At 34.6% G+C, this 8,449-nt stretch overlaps 1 non-coding gene across 1 annotated transcript; it reads left to right on the plus strand.

Annotated features, from left to right (window-relative positions):
- Positions 1 to 6,800: 6,800 nt before the first annotated feature.
- On the plus strand, positions 6,801 to 6,903 carry LOC124509005 (U6 spliceosomal RNA). Its single transcript, XR_006961370.1, has one exon. It is a non-coding gene; the product is annotated as a U6 spliceosomal RNA (small nuclear RNA).
- The last annotated feature ends 1,546 nt before the right edge of the window (positions 6,904 to 8,449 follow it).

An 8,449-nucleotide genomic window follows, 5' to 3' on the forward strand; every position in this document is an offset into this window, starting at 1 on the left:
GAAAGGTTTGTTATTTAAGGTTTAGATTTATAGCTTCAACTTCCATGTTTTCTAAAAAAAAAACTATATAGAGAAATAAACCTTTAATTAAGGTGAAAGTCTAATGAATATGAGAAACTATCTTAATTGTGAACAGATTTATTGGATTTAGCTTTACTGGGCTTACAAAGCACAGACCTCTGGGGATGGGACATCACTGAAATTATCTTTGACATCTAAAGAGAAACAGCTTGGTCAGGATTTAGTGATCGAGAACAAGTACAATTTTCTGGAGTTCAAGCACATCGATATTATTTTTATGGCGTTAAGCCAGGGCACATCATAGGCTTGCATTGTATAAAGAATAATATTTCTGGATCTTCAAGGATTCTGAAGGGGCTCCAGATTAGCTTAAAGGGAATCCACTGACTCCTTAATTTCTCCTAATCCCCAGTCCATTTTTTGTCTAAAGTCTTATCATGCATTATTTCAACAACATTCTTGGCCATACCATAAATTCCTTTGCTTTCGTGTCTTTTCATCACAACTCATGAGCAAATCCTCATGTCTCATGCAGCCCACTTTCTGTTTTCTCTCTGTCATTGCCCAGGTGAGCCAAGTGCCCCACAATGCTCCTTTTGGGATTATTATAAATTGAGTTCACTAGCTTTAAAGGAGCCATCAAAACTGTTTACCAGTCCTACTTGACTCTCTGGCCCTCTGCTGTCTCAAGTCCCCATTATCTTGTTGCTGAGGTCCAGATAAACACACACACACACACACACACACACACACACACACATTTTTATGACTCATCGGTAGAAAGAAATAAATAATAAGCTTTCTACATTTGCTGGAAGAATTAAATGAATTGTTATATGAAGCTCTTAAAATATTGCCTGGTGAACAAGGGCTACATATCATTATTATTGTTGTTATTATTGTGATGATTATTATATACAGTTGCCTAATCTACATTTCTATTTGAAGGCAGCTTAAATTCAACATACCAGGGCTGAATTTATGACCTTCTCAAACAAACATTTTAGGAGCACCTAGTTCAATGAATTGAACTGCCATTCATCCAGTTTTACAAGCCAACGCCAAGGAGACATTCTTGACACTTCTTTTCTCTCTCACCAGTCCTCATGCTGATATCCAATCTATTAAGCAGCCAACAGTGTGGCAGGCACAGTGTGTTGTAGGAAGCACAAAACGGTTTCTTTCCCTCTCTTTCCTGTATTCTAGCTGCATTTTCCTCCTTCCATGTTCTTACACACACAAAGCTTTTGCCGATACTGCATCTTCCATCCATTATGCTCCTATTCTACCTGCTCAGGTCTAATCTTGATTAACTTTTTCACTTCCTCTCTTCACTTTCACTGGGATATAATCTTTGTTCTCTCCACAGGCCAGGTAGCTTTTTTCTGTCTTCTCTTAGAATTGTTTTTTGTTTTTTCATAAGACTACAATCAGTTTTAACTAAGCATCCTTGGGGCTGATAATGTGATTAGTTATCCTCTATCTAGAATACAAGATCCACAAGATGCAGAAACCACATCTGTTTTTGCTGACCATTATATCCGCGTAGCTTAGTACAGTTCCCAGGGCCCAGTTGAAGATAAAAATGTATTTTCCAGAAAATGAGAGAGGCACTATTTCCAAAAAGAAAATGGAAATCCTTTAAGACAACAAAAGAACCAGTAAACAAATGAGATATAGAACAGAAAAAAGGTAGAGAAAATCACTGAATCCAAAGTCAGTTCTTTAAAGAGATCAACAAAATTGGAGCATTTTTAGCTAGACTGACCAGGAGAAGGAGAGAAGATGGATATACTAGAAGATATACTAACATTACAAATGAAAGAGAAGACATTATTGCCAATCTTACAGAAATAAAAAGTATTAGAAGACAATACTTATATTTTATGACAACAAGTTAGATTATGTAGGTAAAATTTATTAAATTCTAGAAAAAAAAGCAAGTTACTGAAATAGATTTAGAAAGATTAGAAAATTGGACCATATATCATAAGTAAAAATTTGATTTACTAATTTAGAAAACTTCCCACTAAAGCATCTAAGCCCAGAAGTGCTTCATGAATTCTAGCAAACATTTAAAGGAGAATGAATACAAATCTTTCAAAAACCCTTGCAAAATATAGAAAAGAAGGGCTTACTTCTGAGCTCATTATATGAGACCACAATTATGATATCAACCAAATAAAGACAATAGATAAGGGAGGAAAACCTACAGAACAATATCCTTAGGTTCAAAAATCTTCAATAAAATACTAGCAGTGATTCCAGAAACATAAAAGGAATTACTCAGAGTCAATTATATATCATGATGTGAAAGAATGAATTTGGACCTCCATCTCACACCACATAAAATGTGTGTGTGTGTGTGTGTGTGTGTGTGTGTGTGTGTGTGTGAGAGAGAGAGAGAGACAGAGAGAGAGAGAGAGAGAGAGAGAGAGAGAGAGAGAGTGTGTGTGTGTATTTCAAGCCACATATGTAATTTCAAGTGTTTTAGTAGTCACTTTGAGAAGTTTTTACTTTAAAAAGCGTGTGATGGGAAAAATTTGAATGCTACCCTTCTTTTTTAAAAATGTTTGTTTATTTATTTATTTTGAGGGAGAGAGAGTGAGAGAGCAAGCAGGGGAGGGGCAGAGAGAGGGAGAGAAAGAGAGAATCCCAAGCAGGCTCTGCCTTGTCAGTGCAGAGCCCAAAAAGGGACTCAATCTCATGAACCTGAACTGAAAGCATGAGTCATACACTTAACCAACTGAGCCACCCAAGTGCCCCTGAATGCTTCCTTCTAAGACAAGGAACCTAGCAAGAATTTCTTCTTTAGCTATTTATTTCTATTCAAGATAGTGAAGGTTCTAGCCAGCACAAGATAAGAGATAGGAATTAAACTAACCAGGTTTTTCTTTAATCACATATGGCATAATTGTCTATGGAGAAAATCTCACGGAATCTACAAGAAAGCTTCTAGAACCCCTGAGTTTAGGAAAATTTTAGAATACAACATAAATATAAATGATCAATTTTATTTCTAGATACTAGTAACAAACAATTGGGTACTGAAATAAAAATACCACTTAAAATAATAGCAAAAATATGAAAAATTAGGAATAATCTGATAGAGTATGTGCAAGACCTGTTCACTGTAAACTACAAAACATTTATGAACGGAATTAAAGATCTAAACAAATTGGGAGACATACCACATTAATTCTTGGAAGTCTTGGTATTGTTAATATGTCACTTCTTCCACATTAATTCATAGAGTCGATATGATGAAGTCAATATCCTACCAGGTACTTTATGAAAACTGGCAACTTTAAAAATAAAGAGCAGATTTGGAGCACTTATACTACTTATTGTATAAGTATATTATCAAGACAATATGATGTTGCATAAAGGTAGACAGACAAGCAGAGCAATGTAATAGAAGAGAAAAATCCAATAATTGTATGTATATATTCAGGTAAATCTCCACCAAGACTCAAGGCAATTCAATGGAGAAAGAATAGTTGTTTCAATAAATTACAATGGAATAATTAGATGTCCAAATATAGAAAATTTAACTTGAATCCATTTCTTATACTATATACAAAAATGAGCTAAAAATGAACCATAGACCTAAATGCAAAAAGAAAACTATAAAATGTGTGGAAGTAAAACATAAGAGAAAATCTTTGTGACCTTGCATTATTAGACAAAGATTTTTTACATGCAATAAATTTGCAGCCAATAGCAAATTTAATAAAGTGGATTCATCGAAATTAAGAACTTAGGCTTTTTGAAAGGAAGAGAGTGAAAATACAAGTCACAGACTAGGAGAATATTTCCTTATCATTCATTTGATGAAGGACATGTAGATAATATATATTCACAAGCTGAATAACTCTCAAAACTCAGTAGGATTACACAAAAATATATTATAATAGTGTAATAAATTGGACAAAAATTTAAAAGATGCTTCAGAAAAGAGATATACAGACATATACGGACTGTAAATAAGTACATGAAAAATATTCACCATAATCAGTCCTTAGAGGGATACAAATTAAGACCAAAATTTGATACTAACACATATTATTAGACTATCTAAAATTAAAAAGACATACCATATTAAGTACTGGAGAGGATGTCTCATACAACTCAATATCTCATACACTGATAGGAGTATAAAATGATACGATCACTTTAGAACTAGTTCAACAGCTTTTTGAAAAGCTGAGTACACATCTAGTATATGACCTAATCATTCCACTCCTAGGTATTTATCCAAAAGAAATGAAAGCATATGTCCACAAATGATTGGAACTCAAAATTTCATAGCAACTTGATTTGTAATCACCAAAAATTGAAAGAATCCAAATGGCCATCATTATGTGAATGGATAAGGAAATTGTGGTATATTCATAAAATGGGATAATATCCTTCAATAAAAAGGAATAAGCTATTGCTACATGGAAACACATGGATGTATTTCCAAATAATTATTCTGAATGAAGAAGCCTGAGGAAAAGAGTGTCTGCTGTATGGTTCCATTTGCATGAATTCTAGGAAATCCAAACTCTGTAGTGAAAGAAAGCAAATAAGTATTTGCTTCAAGATGAGTGTAGGCATAAGCAGTGGGAGTGAGGCATCAAAGGGGACATTAGGAAATTATTTGGGATACTTGTTACTTTGATTGTGGCAATGGTTTCACAGGGGCATGCATATGTAAAAAGTTACCAAATTGCACCCTTTAAACATGTTAAGTTAATTGAGTATCAAATAAACCTGAACAAAGGTGTTTAAAACCTATCATGGAGGCTCTACTAGAAGTTTGTACTGGCCATAGTAGTGTCAGGCAGAATTGTCATTTCTACTCATGTATCTGTAGATTTCAAGGAGGAATAAAAACTTGCCTTGATTAAGGTCACTTGTTCCTTGCCCGAATTTCAGGGTTTGTTCTGATAGCTGTTGTTATTGATATCATTTTAATTATATAATTGGTCAAATCATTTTCATTGCCAGTAAATTATGAAAGCCTAAGTTGGGTCCTGAACTCACGAACTTGTGAGATCATGACCTGACCCAAAACCAGGAGTCAGATCCTAACCGACTGAGTCACCCAGGCACCCCATATTTTACTGGAAATGTTAATACAATTGCTTTTTAGGCTGTGACTGTCTCCAATAACCTGCATGTTTATTTTTGCCCTCTTATGTAGACCTTGTATCTGTTTAAAAAAGAACATTGTTTAGAACATTTTTCCATAGAATTTTTTGCAGGAAATGCTTTAAACCATGTTACACCCCAGAGTAATATGCCATATTCCCAAAAGTTACAGTGCCTCTCTGGTTCTCAGTCTAGAGTGGAGGATGGGGAAGGAGTAGGTTTACTCTAGATATGATAAGTGAATTTATATATTCATATATATAATATATATATACTGAAATATTAAGTTATTATAATCAAAAGGAAGAATTATTGGTGTTATTTTCATATTGTTTATCTTCTAATTTTCTTAAAATAAACATAGTATTCTGGTTTAATAACAAAAAAAATTAAAGAAACAAGTTGGAAAAACCAGATTCAATTTTTTCACCTTTCAAACTGATGAAGCTAAAATTATTCAAAGAGAGTATAAAACTTTTAAATTGAAAAACAAAAAGAAAAGGACATTATTGAAATGTAAAATTCACGAAATCAATGATGAGACCTTATTTTCAGTACAAACTATATTTTGTTACAATCCATCTATTCAGTATCAGAAATTTGTGTTATATATAAAGGCTACAAAAATTAGTAAAACACCACTGCTGCCTTTAAAATAATAGCCCAATGGAGGAGATGGACACATATAGAAGTATAGAAGCTTCTCTACTGCATACACATTAAGTTCGGAAAATTTCTCCTCAAATTCAATTGTTTGATTAACCTATGGGCTATAGATAAAAACATTAATACCATTTGTTGGTGGTAGTCACACTTGACTGGCTTTTAACTTAAATGTTGTCCCCCCCGCCACCTTGTTGTAAAGGGGGCTTTATTTACTTATTTATTTTGAGAGACAGAGAGAGAGACAGAGAAAGAGAGAGAATGCACACTCACGAGCAGGGGAAGGGCAAAGAGAGGGAGAGAGAGAATCCCAAGCAGGTCCCATGCTCAGCATGGAGCCCCATGCAGGGCTTGATCTAACTAACTGTGAGATCATGACCTGAGCCGATATCAAGTGTTAAGTGTTCAATCGACTTAGCCACCCAGGTGTCCTCCCCCTTTTTAAATAAAAATTCACAGGTATAAGCAATGTTGTGTATATAGCAGTGGTGCTCCTTCAACATGTAATATGGTGGAGAGAGTGTACTAAATGCCAAGAAGACACAAAAACAAGAAAGGGAGGGTATTGAAGACCATCAGATATCTTTTTGGGAATCAAAAGGCTAGCACATAACATTAATGAGTGGACAACGAAATCTTGTAGAAAGATTATAACTTTATCTTTTTGGGAACTTAAACTCTCAGTTTTGTACTTCTTAGGATCAGTGCCTTTATTCAGCAGTGGTAAACAGAGATGTAGTAGGTAGATGGTCAGACTGAATCTCCACTATTGTAGGACTGTCCAAGAAATTTCTAATATTGCCAATTTAGACTTTTTAGATTTGTTGTTTTTGCAAATTTCTCCTCTGTAATTAATTTAGGTGAGACAAGTACACACACACACAACCGATTCTCATTATTTGTGGATTCCGTATTGTAAATTTGCCTTACTTGCTAGAATTTATCTGTAACACTAAAGCCAATACTTGTGAAGTTTTATGCTTGGTTCGGTGGCAGATACACTAATTCTGGAATGATACAGAGATTAGTGTGCCCCTGCACAAGGATGACACACAGATTCATGAAGTGTTCCATAAAAAGAAAATATCTGCAGGGTTTTCAATCATTCTCAGACAATGCACAAAATGAAAAATTGGAATCACCTGATGCACATTTCCAGTTGAAGTCAAATAAGGCCACACTCTGTCTTTTTGTTTCAGCTCTGATATTGTAAACAAGTGTCTTTTTCATGGTTCATTAAGTGTCACATTGTTTTGGTATTTTTGTGCTTTCTGTAGATTTCACTGTTTAAAATGACCCCCAAGTATAGTGCTCAAGTGCTGTCTAGTGTTACTAAGTGCAAGAAAGCTGTGATGCGCCTAACAGAGAAATACATGTGTTAGATAACCTTCATTCAAACATAAGTTCCAGTGTTGTTGGTCCCGAGTTTAATGTTAATGACTTGGCAATATATATTAAATAAGGTATCTTTAAACAGAAATACACATAAAGCAAAGCTTTGTATTGATCATTTGATGAGAATGTTGTGACAAGAGGCTTGCAGGAACCTGACTCTGTATTTCCCCCGGGAGCAATGATTCAGTGTTTGCTAACTCAGTGTTTGCAACAATTCAATAGAATGGAACTAATGAGAATGAGACTCCTCTGTATGTGTGTATATATGCACACACATATAGTTTATTTTAAACAAGCATATGTATACATGTATGCATAAGTGTACATGCAAATACACATATTGACTAATCAATTGACTAATACTAGCCATGAAGATTAACCTTAGTCTTCCAATCTCTGAACCGGGTTACATGCTATATGCTGTAAATTATGTTTATGTGTTTATGAGAGACAATAGAACTTCTCTGAAATTAGAGTTTTTCCAGAAAATATGGCCCTCATGACCACTGTTCAGTGACACCAATTCTGAGTGGAGGATCAGTGAGCACTTACTAGAGGAAGGCTGTTTGCTTCAGCTCCAGCATTCAGGCCAAAGAATATTTCTCAGTACCTGAGCAAAGGGAATTAGAAAAAGAAGAGGAAGGACAACCAAGAAAAAATTAATTAATTAATCGATTAAAACCTCTGAGTCCTATTAAATCCCCCTGACCCCAAATCAGGATATTTTTACATCCTTCTCATTATTTTTAGTATTTGTTACTGCCCTTATGGGCCTCCGCTTTCCATCTGCCAGATGAATTTAATTGAATTCCTTGGGCTAAAAAGCAAAAATGAAGAAAGATTTCAAAGATAGGGAGATAGATATATGCTCTTGAATCAAATGAAAGGAGGCCTAGAAAGAATGAGAAATGAAATACAGGCAAGAAACATGTAGTTCAGATTTTGGTTAAAAAAAAAAAACTAGAAAAGGCAATTTTGAAAATTGCACGTCAGGTATGTGGTTTCACTTCTATTCAGAGGAAGGTGGTAACCAAATTTGGATTTTTCTTTTGACTGGACCTTACTTTTCCAGTGCCATCTTCCAGAAACAACTACCTCTTTGTGAATGGATGTGTAAGTAATGACACAAAATGATGAATCCTAGAAGCATCAAGTTCAGTATGGAAATCGCATGCGTATTTTTTACAGTGGTCTCTGAGTGGTCTCTAATTCTTTATCTAATTAATGAAAA

The sequence above is a fragment of the Lynx rufus genome, unplaced genomic scaffold (assembly GCF_022079265.1).
Source record: "Lynx rufus isolate CCGP_SWC_20201006 ecotype Redwood Valley unplaced genomic scaffold, mLynRuf1.p SCAF_13, whole genome shotgun sequence".
Lineage (NCBI taxonomy): Eukaryota > Metazoa > Chordata > Mammalia > Carnivora > Felidae > Lynx > Lynx rufus.